This window comes from Triturus cristatus, chromosome 12, assembly GCF_964204655.1.
Source record: "Triturus cristatus chromosome 12, aTriCri1.1, whole genome shotgun sequence".
NCBI classification, from domain to species: Eukaryota; Metazoa; Chordata; class Amphibia; order Caudata; family Salamandridae; genus Triturus; species Triturus cristatus.
The window spans coordinates 721,171,235-721,188,667 of record NC_140595.1 but is presented as its reverse complement, the minus strand read 5'-3'; the positions used below and the strand labels follow the sequence as shown (position 1 = coordinate 721,188,667).

At 46.5% G+C, this 17,433-nt stretch overlaps 1 non-coding gene across 1 annotated transcript; it reads right to left on the bottom strand.

Moving 5' to 3' along the window:
- Positions 1–17,198: 17,198 nt before the first annotated feature.
- TRNAL-AAG (transfer RNA leucine (anticodon AAG)) lies at positions 17,199–17,280 on the bottom strand. Its single transcript has one exon. It is a non-coding gene; the product is annotated as a tRNA-Leu (tRNA).
- Between the last annotated feature and the right edge of the window lie 153 nt (positions 17,281–17,433).

Below are 17,433 nucleotides of genomic sequence, written 5' to 3'. Positions count from 1 at the left end.
ACGGCTACATCAGCCAATCTCACCTGATCCAATTCAGGGGCATATTATCAAGAAACGGCGTTAAAATTTTCGCCGCTTTAGCTGCAGAAAACTGCCGCTAAAGCGGCGATAATGGGCTTGATAATATGCCGCAGAGAATTCCTATAGAAGCCCATGTTCTGGTGTCAACATGGGCTTCTATGGGAATTCTGTGCGGCATATTATCAAGCCCATTTTTCCACTTTAGCAACAGTTTTCTGCCGCTAAAGCGGCGATAATTTTAACACCCTGCTTGATAATATGCCCCTTAGTTTCCTACACCGGTGTATTATACACCAGACTACCTGTGACGCACGCACAGTGAACAGCTCCAAACTGCCTAAGATGTCCTCATCTGGTGGATGATTTCCTTCACACAGTGTGGTATGGAGGCTCACCACTGCCCCGCAGGTGTCAAATGGCTGAAAGGAATGGAGTGATGTTCACTGATAGATGCACCAATATATCAGATAAAGCTCTGGCCCACAACCCCAAAATGTTTTCTAGTCCTTCGTATAAAGTCGGTATGTGCTGGAAACACTAATGGCTTTGTCCTACTAGTTCCAGTCTGCAACAAGCATTGGCAATGCCAATAGGTCTCACATTGCGCGAGGTAGAGCTAATGACGTTGTCAATGACAATGTCTTTTACCCATGTTTTGGTTTGGAGTAGAGTGAATGTATGTGATGTGGAGTGGAGTGGAATTATGTGGTCTGCATTGGAATTGTTGGTTATGGAATTGTGTGGTGTGGGGTGGATTTGTGTAGGGTAATTATGTGGTATGGTGGATAGATAGGGATGTGAGTTGCACAATAAATAGACAGGAAGACAGAGAGGGGTAGGTAGTTTGTGCACAAAGTGTTGAATGACCTCCAAACAGCGGAGCACAAAGAGTGTGTGAGAAAAAGAGTAAGAAGGGGAGAGCAGGCGACACACGAATGAAGAAGGAGTGCCTATGTACTCAGAAGACACCCCAAGAAGAGGAGGAGAGCGTGGGATTGAGGGACAGAAACCTTGAAAAGGCACGGGAAAGAAACTGTGCTTGAAGACCTGAACTGTGCTTGAAGACCTGAGGCGGGAAGAGTGTGTGAGAGAGCGAGGGAGTGGGGTGACAAAGAGAGTGAGAGAGAGAGAGCGAGTGAGAGAGCGAGAGAGAGAGGGACTGGTTGCTCTTCCCAAAGAAAGCTCAGTGACCTCAAATTAAGGCAGATGTTCAGAGAAGCAATGACCACCCACCAGCTGATGGCGGGAGACCGAGGATGGGCACCAGACCGAGAGAGGCGTGTGAGCTGACAGAGAGAGCAAGGAAAGAGACGGGCTGTGTACAGCTTCCAGTTTTCATGTGTAAGTGAGACCAGCACCGAGGCGAGTGGGAGGGGCACCCCGAGAAGGGGGGGCGACCCTTCTTTTGAACACTTCTTTCGAGGGAGGAATACTTTCAAAGCTCCGCGCAGAAGAGTGTTGACCTCCAGGTGAAATATGCAAATTTGTATCAAGAGGTGTTGTTTGGCAGAATGAATGGAGGGGATGGCCAACACCTCAGGGAATAGCCATACTGACCAATATTCAGCACCCATCTGTCTTTTGTTCTACTCTTCCCGATAATTGCTGATGTTTTCACCCAGCCGTGATGAACGGAAATGGGGAAATAGGATTTGCTGCTGAATTTTTTCCTTCAGCACTGAAACTCGATGGTCGATTCTTCATTTTACAGACTTCTGAGGCTGGTAGGGTTGCTTCTGGTGTTGCATTTACTGTTGGTAATGCCAGAGCCACTGAGGGGTTGAAATCTGCGAATAAAGACCAGCACAGGGTGCGGTAAAAAAGGAGCTACCAGAACCACATGAGAAGAAGACATTAGGCAACAGAGCTGGAGACTCCTTTCACCCTGTAGAGGGTGTCCTGAGAGCAGGAGCCGAAGACAGGGTGACTACATGTGAAACTTGTTGTAATGGGCAGTATGCTCCTGAACAGTCTGACTTGGCCATATGCAGTGCTTTATTCTTGTCAGGCTCAATCTGCAGAAAGGTGTAAAGGCCTGCTTCAAAGTGGATATGTGCATTGGCCAGGTGTACCTGCTTCAAAGTGGATATCTGCGTTGGCCAGGTGCACCTGCTTCAAAGTGGATTTCTGCGATGGCCAGGTTCACCTGCTTCAAAGTGGATATCTGCGTTGGTCAGGTGCACCTGCTTGAAAGTGGATATCTGCGTTGGCCAGGTGCACCTGCTTCAAAGTGGATACCTGCGTTGGCCAGGTGCGCCTGCTTCAAAGTGGATACCTGCGTTGGCCAAGTGCGCCTGCTTCAAAGTGGATACCTGCGTTGGCCAGGTGCACCTGCTTCAAAGTGGATACCTGCGTTGGCCAGGTGCACCTGCTTCAAAGTGGATATCTGCGTTGGCCAGGTGCACCTGCTTCAAAGTGGATATCTGCGTTGGCCAGGTGCACCTGCTTCAAAGTGGATACCTGCGTTGGTCAGGTGCACCTGCTTCAAAGTGGATATCTGCGTTGGCCAGGTGCACCTGCTTCAAAGTGGATATCTGCATTGACCAGGTGCCCCTGCTTCAAAGTGGATACCTGCGTTGGCCAGGTGCACCTGCTTCAAAGTGGATACCTGTGTTGGTCAGGTGCACCTGCTTCAAAGTGGATATCTGCGTTGGCCAGGTGCACCTGCTTCAAAGTGGATACCTGTGTTGGTCAGGTGCACCTGCTTCAAAGTGGATATGTGCGTTGGCCAGGTGCACCTGCTTCAAAGTGGATACCTGCGTTGGTCAGGTGCACCTGCTTCAAAGTGGATATCTGTGTTGGCCAGGTGCACCTGCTTCAAAGTGGATATCTGCTTTGGCCAGGTGACCTGCTTCAAAGTGGATACCTGCGTTGGCCAGGTGCACCTGCTTCAAAGTGGATATCTGCGTTGGCCAGGTGCACCTGCTTCAAAGTGGATATCTGCTTTGGCCAGGTGCACCTGCTTCAAAGTGGATATCTGCGTTGGCCAGGTGCACCTGCTTCAAAGTGGATATCTGCGTTGGCCAGGTGCCCCTGCTTCAAAGTGGATATCTGCGTTGGCCAGGTGCACCTGCTTCAAAGTGGATACCTGCGTTGGCCAGGTGTACCTGCTTCAAAGTGGATATCTGCGTTGGCCAGGTGCACCTGCTTCAAAGTGGATACCTGTGTTGGCCAGGTGCACCTGCTTCAAAGTGGATACCTGCGATGGCCAGGTGCACCTGCTTCAAAGTAAATATCTGCGTTGGCCAGGTGCACCTGCATCAAAGTGGATACCTGCGTTGGCCAGGTGCACCTGCTTCAAAGTGGATACCTGCGTTGGCCAGGTGCATCTGCTTGGTTTCCTGCCAGGGTCTTTCCTTGGATCTCCCATCTGAAACGTCATTGGAAATAGGTGGAAGGAAATGTAACAGGGGATTTAAAAAGTTATCTTGGAAAACAAAAATGGTATATTCCCCTTTATACACTCCAAAAACTGTTTATCCCGAATGGAAAAACAAGTATACATCCTTACATTGGCAAGAACAGTTTTTTAAGGGTTTCAGTACTAGTGATAGCATGAACAGCACCTATCCAATGAGGTGTTCCTACTGAAGACATTGAATGGCATGTCTGAAAAAGCAGTGAAGGTTAAATGGAATCAAGATTGAGCCAGCATGGATTCCAACAATGCTCGGTGTATAGTGGAGAGACATTTCCCAGAGATTGGCTTATCAGATTGTTTGGGACACAGCAGGAGTCCCTCCTGTCTGAGGAGTACATAAATCAGGCGGAAGAGGTTAGACTGAATAAAGTGAGTGTGAAGAACGATACGTTGATTGTTACAGTAATCTACTCACCTTTGATTGGATGTTTCTCAACGTGGAGTTATGTATGTGTGCATGACATTAGTAAACAGTAATGGAATATTAATGTGTGTGCATTATGGATATTATAGAGCAGATGCAGAGTGAATAGGTGATGCAAAATAAGTATAGAATTCCTGGCAATGAATTGCATTCAAAGAAATGTTGTCCCCGTCAGATGTGCATGCTGAATCCTTGCGCCTGAATACAGCGCCTGAAGGCAGCTCCGAGAACTGGTCCCCACAATATGGACACTAGACACAGCATCATGACTGGACCCTCAGCCAGCACCACATATACATACTGAAGACACAGGAGGGCTACTGCAACATGCAGTTCCGTATTACCAAATAGGCAAATTAGGCCCCGGCCTATGGGCCCCACTCCTTTTAGGGGGCCCGTGACAACAAATCAAAATACACCTTAAAGTACATAAAACAGAGACATCAGATTCGCATAACAGTTTGTCTCTTAAAAGCTCATCTTCTGGCAGCTGTCAGTTTGTAAAAAAAAATCAGGTGCATTGGGTATTAGGAGATCATTTGTGAGGGTGCCCCGAAATTTCAGCTGCCTAGGGGCCTCCACAGGGTTATATTCGGCACTGGCAACATGCTCACATAACTGGCATTTGATTGGGCCTGTCACCTTCTATGTGCAACACATGATTCTTATAAATACATGCTAGAAGTTCCAAAATCCCGTTATTTCATTTTTTTTTTATTCTGGAGGGAAAACCGAAATGCTGATGGTTAGCAGAACATATCATAGTTAAAGGCAGTATGTCAGCAGACTACCTTACAAAAGGGGTGGTGCAGTATTCGGGAGTCTGCCTTGCAGGACGCAGGAGCCCTGCACCCAGGGCAAAGTTACAGATTGGCCGTAAGTAGGTACAATATGGAGACCTATGGAACCCTCAATCATCTAACGAGAGAGAACAGCTCTGGGGTCATGCTAGGGCTCTATCCTAAAAGCCAACCTAATGTACATTTTGCAAACATTCCTGCACACACAAACTGAAAGCACCACAACCCAAAGATCACAGATGACCATTTAATTGTTCTAGCACCCCAACACCGCAGACATACAGCGTACTATGGTGTGTACACACACTTGAAATGCTGAATCTCGAATGATTATAGCGCACCAGCAAAAGTGCTGTATTCGATGTCAGCATATCAGTAGCTCATAAACTTCATAACTACATTACAAAGCATCTGCACACAGTGCCAACCTGCAAATCATCATAGGCACTCATATTTCACAAATACACACACAGCGGCGACCTGCAGATGCTTGTGGCAGGGGAACAACCTTTACAACGCAACTTTTACAACGCACTACACTTACAACACATTTTTTACAACGCAAAATCCATTACAACGCATTCCATTACAACGCATGACACTACAACGCATTTTTAAAAACTACCTTTACAACGCATTCCATTACAACGCATACTACCTTTACAATGCATACCATTACAACGCATAATATTACACTACACTATCCAACACTTACCCTACTGTTGCACCCCCTGGAGTTAGAATAGTAATTTTTACCCCTATACTATCCAACACTTTCCCTACTGTTGCACCCCCTGGAGTTAGAATAGTAATTTTTACCCCTATACTATCCAACACTTACCCTACTGTTGCACCCCTGGAGTTAGAATAGTAATTTTTACCCCTATACTATCCAACACTTATCCTACTGTTGCACCCCCTGGAGTTAGAATAGTAATTTTTACCCCTATACTATCCAACACTTACCCTACTGTTGCACCCCCTGGAGTTAGAATAGTAATTTTTACCCCTATACTATCCAACACTTACCCTACTGTTGCACCCCCTGGAGTTAGAATAGTAATTTTTACCCCTATACTATCCAACACTTACCCTACTGTTGCACCCCCTGGAGTTAGAATAGTAATTTTTACCCCTATACTATCCAACACTTTCCCTACTGTTGCACCCCCTGGAGTTAGAATAGTAATTTTTACCCCTATACTATCCAACACTTACCCTACTGTTGCACCCCCTGGAGTTAGAATAGTAATTTTTACCCCTATACTATCCAACACTTACCCTACTGTTGCACCCCCTGGAGTTAGAATAGTAATTTTTACCCCTATACTATCTAATACTTACCTTAAATGCAATTTAATATTATGCGTTGTAATGGTATGCGTTGTAAAGGTAGTATGCGTTGTAATGGAATGCGTTGTAAAGGTAGTTTTTAAAAATGCGTTGTAGTGTCATGCGTTGTAATGCAATGCGTTGTAATGGATTTTGCGTTGTAAGTGCATGCGTTGTAAAAGTGTGCGTTGTAACGACATACATCCCTTGTGGCATGTTGCTGACTCGGCAATGATTCACAGGTCTATTAATCGAACTGCCCAGTGTTTAGAGAGAATTGAAAGGACAGGAAGGACAGTTTCAATCTAACGCAAACTTTACGTCTTGCAAATGCGATCAAGGGGACTGCAAACATATGGGATGGGGATAAACTGTGTGGCCTTGGGCACATTCTCTCGAATGGACGTTGTCTGCTCGGACCATCATCATTAAGGGGTGGAGAGGAGGTACAGTCTATAGCTGAGGTCTTCAAACTTTTTTTTTTGCTCAGAACCCCCCCTAAGAAAAATGTTTTGAGGTTGGACCCCCGCCAAAATGTTAATGCAAGGATTGGGGGAGTAGGTGCAGACATGGCTGCGTGCAGGTGGCTGGGCTTATGAGATGATTTCAGGAGTACTTTTTCTATAGCTTATAAACCGCACTAAATGTGAGACTTATAAAACAGCAAATGCATAAAACAAACACATGTATTATCCCAAACATACTTATCCCCATAATGGGGGTGTTATGATCCCTCACACTCTTGGACCCCAATGCATCTACAACTGCTGTAATAATGTTATCTGCAGTCATGAGTAGCAGGCTATCTCCTCTGCATCTTTTACCTCTTCCCCACCATGACGGACCACCATCACCTCGGTCGTAATGCTGGTAAGGAAAATAAGCTCCCATGCCCTTTTTTAAAAGTAGACAGTCATAATTGTGATGCAGTGGGTCCCTCAAACCCCTGGGCCCCAGTCTTGCTTCATCTGCTGCTTTAATGATAACCAGCAGTGGCCAATTACACATCTGGCAGCAATACCAGCTTCATTAATGAATGGCCCTTTAAAAAAAATAAAAAGGGAGACCACTTATATTGCCCCCTTCTTTGGGGTATCTCTCTGAAGAAGCTGTCTCTGGCCATGTGTAAACATAAAAACAAGCATTTGCAATGCAGTAGGTCTCGCATTTGCGAGAGTTTAAGCTATTGGCACTGTAAATGACCAAAACATAAATAAAACGCATTGTCATTTACAATGCCAATAGCTCAAACTCGCGTGAATGCGAGACCTATTGCATTGCAAATGCTTGTTACCTTATGGCATTGGGGCATTTGTGGCGTGCAAATTAAGCCCCAGATGGAGTGAGCGCTGTACATTTACCAAAAAGATATGCAGCCAGCGTGTGGAGCGGGGCAGACACCTCTATGTACCCAGCCTGAACTGTCGCGCCTCCTGATTCCACCCCAAATGCACTCTCCCATCACACGCGCCCTATTTTGATACCAACGCCATGAAGGGAACCCATTGCTCCGCCCTCCCTAGAAGCATGCTTGTTTTACGCAATTAACATATTTCCCTTTTACATTCAACCCCTAAATCAGTCTACCGCCCACAAAGATCTGTGCCTCTGTCATTGCAAGCTGTATTTCTCTTCTGACAATTACGAGGGAAAATATGTTCCATTTTAACAGACACATTACAGTTTTGAGGAAGTAATCGAGTCCCAAACTGCCTTTGTTTTATTTGCTGGCCAGTGCCCCTTAAGTAAAAGCAGCTTGTTAACCTCATAAATCTGGAATATCGTTACAGAAATGATGCTGTGTCACTGACACCAAGTCAGGTAGCTTAAAGATTATGGGGCATATTTACAAGGCGGCAATAGAAAATTATCGCCGCTTTTGCGGCCGTTTTCGACCAGCCTGGACACAAAGCACCGGGTTAGCTGGCAGTGGTGATAAGGATGGGTTTTAAGTCCAGAAAACAGGGTATCACTCTGTCTATCTATACCAAAAGTTGTTATACGGGAGAGCGGCTTCCGGAATAGTATGGCTACACGGATCTGATACTCCGTGCACTGTTTCATCTGCTGCTATCGCTAATTTTCCATCTATGAATGACTGCCACCTCAAAATGTTACATGTTTTAACGCAGTGCAAAATGTGCTCAAGCTCACCAATTAATAAAAAAAAGTCACGATTTGGTTTTGTCTTTTTTATTGTTCTTTTTCCGATTCACTAACTTAATTCAAAGTCTTAATGTGTGTCTAATCTAGCATGTTTGCAGACAGGTGAACGGTTGTGCTCATCTGCTGTATTTTTATGTGATTCTGTTGTGTGGTTATCTATTCGTAAGGCTTCCCAGAAGAAAATATAAATAATTCTAACAAAGTCTACACTCGGTCTAGCCTTCAGTGGCCGGTTTTCGGTGTGCAGATTAAAAAAGCAAGTGCGCGCGCCTCGTGCTGAAAGGAGGCAGCAGGGGGAGGGGAGAGAGGAGGGGAGCTGCACCGGTTTCCCTTGCGGAAGCGAGCAGGAACCATTGCTCGCTCCCGCAAGGGAATCGCCAAACGTGCACGCGATGCCATTGAAGGCAATGCAAAGCGTGCACGTTTTCGGCAGGAAAAGGGAATCGATTGCTAAAGGTCTCCTATTCAGCGCATGCGCGCTGCATAGGCGAGACCTAATGAGTCCCCATACAGTGCTCCCTATTCTGGGCCTTCTCTTTGACAATATCTAGGAATCTCAATCATTTCCTCTGTCTTCTATTACTGTGAGGCCCCAGGGGTCAGGAGGATTAGGGCTATGCATCTGAATGCAACCCTGCTGGCCTTCTACCTGCCACCCCATGGACTCAGCTTTCACAAAAAAACTGCCGCTGAATGGTTAATGCAGACTATGAGGAGCCTCTGCCTGAAAAGTGAAAGGTGTGGTGGTAGTGCAGAAAGTTAAAGAAGAAACCAGCCTTCTTACCAACTGTTAATTGACTGAGTCTCTTAAAGCCGGCCACGGCCAATGGAATCATGGTTTTCTGCAGCAGCAGCGTTTTCTACATAATTAAGAGTTTACCACATTTGCTACATAATCCATAATCTGCTGATTCCAACAAAAACGTGATTCTAGTTCAAACAGAACAAAAGTTACTTAAAACGTGGCAAAGTGTTCCGGAGCAGCGGAAGGCCCTTTACAAAGATTTACAGGTAATCTTGTAGTTGCTAACTGCTGTATTTGAGTGTTAAACTGGTACTAATGGGGTGAAGTATTTCCCCTGACAGCGTTACCATTAGTTAAAATGTCAAAATAATGAAGTAATGCTAACCACAAAATGTGCCGCATTGTGTTGCATAATTTACTTGTTTTTGCTGCATAATTTAGTAAACTCTGCTGCTTAATGTGGTCCTCTCCTGTTGAATTATTCCAGCGGTTCTGCTTAAAAATTAATGGTGGCAAAGATGTATTCTTTTTGAGATGTAATGTAGGGGTGTTATCAGCTGAGATCTGGAATAGTGAAGACACTTACACAGATGTCTGCATTAGATACAGTTTGATTACTTATTATTATGGTCATCACCACGTTAGACCCAATATTGGGAGTTCATTTATATGTCCATACTGAATTACCATGGATACCTTTGAACATATGGGTCATATTCATTTTTTCCAAGAGTCTTCAATCCACATATGAACATTACGTCCTGAAGATGGTCTTATAGATGAACGCACAAGACAAGACCGAAACGTCGACACTTTTAACCCATTTTCAATTTAACTTTAGTCTAGGAGCTGTTCATTACATGTCCAATGATGATTTCCTTTCTCTTAGTATAAGAAATGGGTTATTGCAAAAAATGTCATGAAATATTATTTTTGTAAAGAGGTTTCATATCAGTCACTTTTGCAAATGTGAAATGTATTTTGTACTCTCTTTTGTAATACAGTTTTCTACATAACTTTGTACTCAAACAGTATACGCCCTCTTGTATTGTTTGTCCTACTTTTTCTGTTTTTGATAGATTCTTTTTTTAATTATTATAATTAATTTTGGAATTCATTTGCTAACGTCACTAAGTAGGGCTTTCAAAATTTGTTTACGATTACATAAGATTCCTATCTAAAAACATCTCTTGCAGGCATCATTACCTTATACTTATTGCAGGTTACTCAAGCCTCCAAGGGTCTATTGGGTTGTCAATTTCGCTGAATAGCATATTTTGTGATAGCCTTACTGCATTATTTTGCCATTTTTACACTTGATAACACTGTCCTGCCATATATTACCCCTCATAAGTACCACTTTAAAACCCACATATAGCAATAAGCAACAGAAAGGTGACCAGTCAACCTTTAGAAAGGGCCTTCTGTTGCAAGGTAACGTGTTCCTGCATTTCTAGTAACTTTTGAGCAGTTTGGGCTAGAAACAATTATTTTTGTTAAAATCTGCAAATTATGCAGCAGATGATGGACTGTCTGGCAAATGCAAGAAGTTCATAACTATGCACAACATTACAAAACCGCACAATTGCATAATTCCAGTGGCCCTGACTATAAATACAAAGGTCACTATTCCTTCGCACCAACAGGGGTTAATTATGTGTCTCTCAGCTTTAACACAGACATCTGCAGTGATGGTAGTTGCTAACTGAGAATTCATAACCTAAAAGAATGCATTTTTCACTGGTTAGTTTAACTTGCATTATTTTCTACACACTTAAATGACTGTGAAAAACACAAAACACTTGGGCTTTTTATTTTGCTTTAGCAGCCTCTTTGACCCTGCCAGCACACTCACCGACCCCTGCCCCCACAGGCATTTGCGGCCCCCTGGGAACCTATCCACGCCCACCCAGGGGGGCACGACCCACAGTTTGTAGACCTCAGGTCGAAAGTAAGAACAGGAAAACATGAGTGGCCTGTAAAAAATGCACTCTGGTGCAGTCCACCTCAAACTGAGGGCACACTGCGCTCAGATTACGAGGAGCAGCACTAAAGACACTAGCATGAATGTGGGCTCTGTAACACATTGCTAAGCCCTGTAGAAAAGTGCTGCAGAGATAATTTACAAGCCGTGCCCTTTGGTATCCAACAGCTGAGTTACAATACGGCATAAAGTATGCTGGCCACTCACTGAACCCTCAGTAAACAGCATCAGGGCAGAACAGGTAAGGGAGTGCGGTTTTACCCCGCTTTGTTCCCTGGCAATTCTGACATTAGTACTAGGGAATCACAAACCAAGCAGGGGATCATAGTACAAAGAAACAGGGGCTACCTGGTCCTAGTCCTGGCTCGTCTGTGAAGTGTGCTCGGCTTCCTGGTGGCAGTGTAAAGTTGCTGGTGCCCCCCAATGATGTGTTGTCTCCTCTCCGGCCACCCTCGTACAATGTACTTCTTGATGTCTTCCAGGTCTCCATCAGCTGCATACGCATCCTTCCACTCCTGTCTACTGATGGCCTTTTCCGGATCGTCTGTCAGGGCTACCATCTCGTCTTCTTCCTCGGTGCCGCTGGTGGCGTTTTCCATTGCTGACGCCCTGCTGAGGTAATCCGCTATCTTGTTTCTCGAGCCCGGTATGTACTCCACATCGTACCGATACTCCAGGAGTTTTAGCGTCATTTTCGCTATCCGGGGTGTTGCGCTGGCGTGGCCACATGACGTCAAAACCTTCACTAGAGGTTTGTGGTCCGTTTTCACTTGAAATCGCCCCACAGGAACTGGTGGTACTTTCCCATGGCCCATACCACGGCCAACATCTCTTTCTCGATCACACTGAACTTTTGTTCAGATGACGTCAGTGTCCCTGACACGAAGCTGATCGTCTCCGTCCCGCCTTCTTGTCTTTCTTGCATGAGCACCACCGCTCCTAACCCTTTTTCACTTGCGTCTGTCATCAATACCGATCTACCCAGGGGATCGTACCCATGCAGCGGGATCGCCTGGCTGATTTCACGTTTCACCGTGTCAAACTCTTCTTGCGCCTCTTCCGTCCATGCAAACGCAGTCTTGTCCCTCGTGAGTTGTCTCATGTTGTGTGTTTTCGTGGCGAAGTGGTGGACAAACTTGCTGTAGTATTCCGCCATCCCTAGGAAGGACCTTACTTCTTCTTTGGATGTAGGCGGGGGCGCGTCACAGATAGCCTTCACGTTCCCTTTCTTCGGTGTTATCCCGTGTTCTCCTATCTCATGCCCCAGGTATGTGACTGATGTCATTCCGAAATGACATTTCTCCCACTCTGCCGTCAGTCCGTTTTCCTCCAAGATCTTTAATACCGCTTCCAGCTTCTCATTGTGGTCTTCTAGCTCCTTCCCCATCACTAGGATATCATCTTGGAAGTATTGCACCCCCTCTATACCCTTGAGTAGGCGGGCCATTAGCTTTTGGAACACTGCCGCTGCGGATGCTAGTCCAAAGGGCATGCGGCAGAACTGATAGCATCCAAACGGCGTTATGAATGACGTCAGTTTCTTGCTCGTGGGATGCAGCACTACCTGGTGGTATGCCGATTGTAGGTCGATGGTGGAGAACCATTTCACGCCTTTCGTGCGGGCCAGCATTTCCTCTATGCGTGGTAACGGGAATTTTTCTACCACGATGCACTTGTTTAATTCTCGGAGATCCACACATAAGCGCACCTTGCCTGACGGTTTCATGGCCACTACCAGTGGCGCCAACCACTCTGCGCTGTCGATCGTTTCAATGATTCCTCCATCCTCCAGTCGGTGTAGCTCCAGTTGCACTGCCTCTCCCATGGCGATCGGTATGTTCCTTACTTTGTGCGTAACAGGGCTGACGTTCTCCTTGAGGACGATCTTGTGGGTAAATTTCTCAAGTTTACCGATCTTGCCGCCAAATATTTTTGGGTGTTCGCACCGCCATTTCTCTACCGTCGACTCTTCTCCATCCAAAGTCACCAGCACTTGGGTGTCCCCTCCTGGATTCAGCTGTACGCCCAACTCTCCTTGGTCCATCCACCCGAGGACTGATGGTCCCTTCTCCGCGACGTATAGTTTGCAGTGGGCGCTGCATTCTTTGAACTGGAACAGCAGTCTCCTGAATCCTACCATTGGAATGGGTTACCCCGTGTAGGTGACCGGTCGTATGTCGGGCGGTTCTAGACGTGAGCCCAGTGTGGGTTTGAATCTCTCGTTCCACACGGATCTTTGGACGATCGTGTAGGGAGACCCCGAATCCGCCACTATGGTGATTCCTACTCCTCCAATGAGCATGTCGCACTGGGGCTTGCGCGCTCTTCTCCCGTCGATGCCCAGTACTTGGTCTTCCACACATAGGACTTCATCGTCTTCCTCCTGACCTTCTTCTTCGTCTCCTATGTCCTGCGCCACGAATTTCACCGCACGTTGTTTCCCTTTCCTTCGACACACCTTCTCATAGTGGCCGACCAGGCCACAGAATGCGCACTTGGCTCTGAAGGCGGGGCACCGTTTGTCGTGCGCCGAGTGGTTCGGGCTTCCGCATCTGTAGCACCTCGACGTTCCTTCCTTTTCTTGCTTCCACGGTTGTCCCGGTTTTCCTTTCCCCTTGTATGGTCCTTTGTACTCTCCAGGCGCCGTTTTTCCTCTTCCATACTGGTCCGCGTCGTCCACCTTATTTATCGTGAGCCTCGGGGCTTGGTCTCTCTTTGCCGCTTCTGCGCAGCGCTTAGTTAGTTCTACCCTTTTCACTATGGCTATCACGTCTTTCAGCGTCGCATCTCCACTCGCCCACAATTTATCTTGTACTGTCTTGCTTGTCGTATGCATTACTATTTGGTCCTTAATGAATTCGTACTGTAATGCCCCATATTTACATGTTATCGCAAGTTTCCTCAGCACCGCCACGTAGTCGTCTATCGTTTCCCCCGCTTCTTGCTTCCTCTGCTGGAAATTGTAGCGGTCGATGGACGTGCACACTGCAGGATGATAGTGGTTGTCCAAATCTTCAATGGCGTGTTTGAACACGTCGGTGTCCGCTCCCTGTCTGGTGACCGGTGTTAGGTTTTGGAACACCCGTATACCTTCTGGTCCCAGATTATGTAAGAGTATCCTCTTCCTCCTGGTGCTGGAGAACGCCTCCTCGTTCTCGTCTTCCAGTGCTTCGAGGTAATTTTTGAAGTACTCCCTCCAGTCTTCCCATTTCATTTGGGGTTCTCCTGCCTTGGAAGGAATGGGACTGGCGTCGTTAATGCTGACGCCTGCGCACTCATCTTGGCTTCCGCCTGTTTCCTCGGGCTGCCTGGCGCCTCTGTACTCTCCCCCCTTCTTCGGGTCGCCGGGTTCTCGTCGGAGCTGCCTGCGCTGTCTCCACCCGATTCCGCCAGGGTCTCTGCCGCGCCTCACTACGGTTCGCCCACTGACGTTCCTCTGCCTCTTGACCGGCACACTTGCTGCTCATGTGCCTCCCTCTGGTGTCCGTCTACCACTGCCGCGCTCTCCCGGTGTGTTGGTGTCTGTCCTCTACCTCCCAGGTCTGCTCTCCACGTGGGACGTCGTCCCCTCCGGGTTTTTTTCTTCTATTTGCAGGTTGGGGGCTCCTCCCTCACTGGGGATCAACAGGGTCCGCTCTGTCCAAGCCTCGTCGCCACTGTAAAGTTGCTGGTGCCCCCCAATGATGTGCAGGAGACAGGACTCTTATAATTGTGCCTTTATTTCAATTTAGGCTTCTCACCACCGAGAGAGCGCCGGGCAACAAGCTCCGATCGCTTCTCTCGTGCCGCGCTGACTCGCGCATGCGCAGTAGCGTCCAATATGGCCGCTACGCGCATTCCTGCCATAACGTAGTGCGCGTCAACTAGACCGCGACACTACAGGCAGCGCAGCATGTTGGGAACTGTAGTGTTACTCAGTGAGTGAAAGCCACGTTAGGTGCCTCCGAAGTAGTAATCTATGGCTAAAGGCCCTTTGCTCTTATTTTAGTTCCCGTTAGTGTTACTCCAAGGTGGCACCTTTACTGCCATTTTGTTTAATAAATAAATGCCTTATGCCATTTTGTCCTGCCTGAAGCCCGCTAAATAAATAAATAATTACCTCGTACACGTGGATCACGAGGCCTTTGAGAGAACGGGAAAGCGGTAACGCACTGACAACAGTGACATAGGTTACATCTCACTCGGCCAAAAGTTTAATCAGAGACAATTGCCTACTACATTGCGAGGGACAGAAAACCGCCACCTTCCTCAACTCTGCTCTACTGCAGCCCTTATCAAAGAAAAAAATAGTCCCCCAAAACAATACATAATACACAGAGGCCTAAGGATAGAAGAAATGGGGTGGTGCTCCGTGGGAGTAAACAATAGACTAAAAGGTGGGGGAAAAGAGTTCGAAGTAACCATTAGCAATCAAGCCTTTTTGAAAGAGTGTCGAAGGGACGAATAAAAAGGCAATGGGCAGGCTGTTAGCCCATAAAGGGAATACAGGATGTCTCGAGAGACAGCGCATGCACTACTTAGGCTTGACCTAAAACAAGCATTTGCAATGCAATAGGTCTCGCATTTACGAGAGTTTGACCTATTGGCATTGTAAATGACAATAGCTTTAAATTCTCGCAAATGCGAGACCTATAGCTTTGCAAATTTTTTTTGCTATTTTCAAGCGCCCCATGCTGCACTTTCAAGTTAATAGAGGCAGCGCCCTCTTTTTTAGACAAGCCGCGTCTAAAGAAAGGGATGCGGCCGCCATTAAAGTGAAAGCTCATAATGGGGCGCTTTTACCAAATGAAAAAAAGCATTGGCTTCCCAAGTTGACAAACAAATGCTTTGTTTTGTAAAAGTGCCCCATTCCACGGTTTTGCCTTTTTAAGCGGTTGCTGACCTTTCTTTAGATGCGGCTCGTGTAAATAAATGGGTGTGGCCTCTATTAAGGTGAAAGCGTGGCATGGGGGCTTGTAAACAACAACAAAAGTGAATAAATAGTACAAAACAAAAACATGCGGTCGCGTTCGGTGCTGCAAATAAACCAAAGGCACTGCCGCCACTGTGGCGTGCCGTGTTATTAAAAAAAAAAAGTTAGGAGAGAAGTGTCTTGCCTGCAACAGCAGGCAGGTGAAAACAATTTAAGGAAATAGTGCTCGGAGGCTTTAATTAAAGCCTACTGAGTAACAGCACACATAAGAGGGCCAGTTGTTAGGGGAGATTACAAGATAAAAGAAGGTGGTACTAAGGAGGAACTACTGAGCCTATTTACCAATGAAAATCTACAGTTTACAAAGGACAATGACACAAGCCAATGAAAAATATGGGCGGAGAGTGGTCAGAGCTTTAAGTCCCTACCTAAATCCAGCATGCCTCGCAGAGCAGCGCATGCGCTGCCCAGGCTGGACCTCCAGCACTGAGCCAACCCGGCCTATCTTCCACATGGTGCGTCACACCTTATGTCTGCTTCAAGCAGGTTCACGGTTTTGACTCAGCGGGGTCGGAAAAGTGACTGAGTGAAATCTTGTAGATTTTACTTAGGCACTTTTCCGAGGCGTTACTGCGCCGGAACGCCCACCCTGCGCCGGTACGCACACATGAAACCTGACGCAGGTTTCATGTGGCGCAGGGCTTTACAACGTGACGCATCTCCCTAGATGCGTCACGTTGTAAATCCCCCTCACCATTGCGCTAGCTTTACGCCGCAGCTGCGTCACAGAAGTGACGCAACGGCGGAGCAAAAGTGGCGCACGGTGCTCGTAAATCTGCCCCTTACTCTTCAGCCCTTCACCCCACTGCCACCTCTAAAACGGCAAGTCTCTTTCTTGTTCCTCGCTACACATGCCAGTGGTCACAAACCGATTTGACAGCCGCATAAAGTTTGTTTAATTTCCAAGGCAAACACCCACGTTTTTGACGGTAGCAGCTGTTTATTCTAAAAAAAAAAATCGAAGGGCACAAATTTTGCACTGTTGATTTGGACAGATTCTGAAAGTTCTGGACTCTGTCTCAAAGTCCAGTGACATAGGACACGTTTTCACAGCTTAGCTTGTGGTAAACAACAGCTGCAAAAGTAACACCTGTAATGTATCCCAGTGCTATCTGAGGGCAGAGAACATCATGTTAACTCAAATTACTTTAAATCTGCACGCCTAACCATATTGTTTCGTGCAATCGCGACTGTTAATAATAGTAGAAATGTTTTGTAATGTAGCTTCCTGATGAAACGAGACCAGATTCTAATATTTTCAACATAAAAATGTCCTACGACCATGTAAATCAATGAAAAAACAGTATGGATATTGCAACAGAACAAAAAATATTGGCAGCGGTGGGATTCGAACCCACGCCTCCGGAAAGACTGGAGCCTTAATCCAGCGCCTTAGACCGCTCGGCCACGCTACCGTCTGCCAGATAACCTTCTCCTGTTTATATACAGACTACAAGAGGGAGGCGCTCATATGCTTGGTATTTGATGACGTTGAAACAGGCTATGCGAATATGCATTTTGCAATGGCGTCTGCCTCTTTCCTTCAACAGGAACACGTCCAAAAGGAT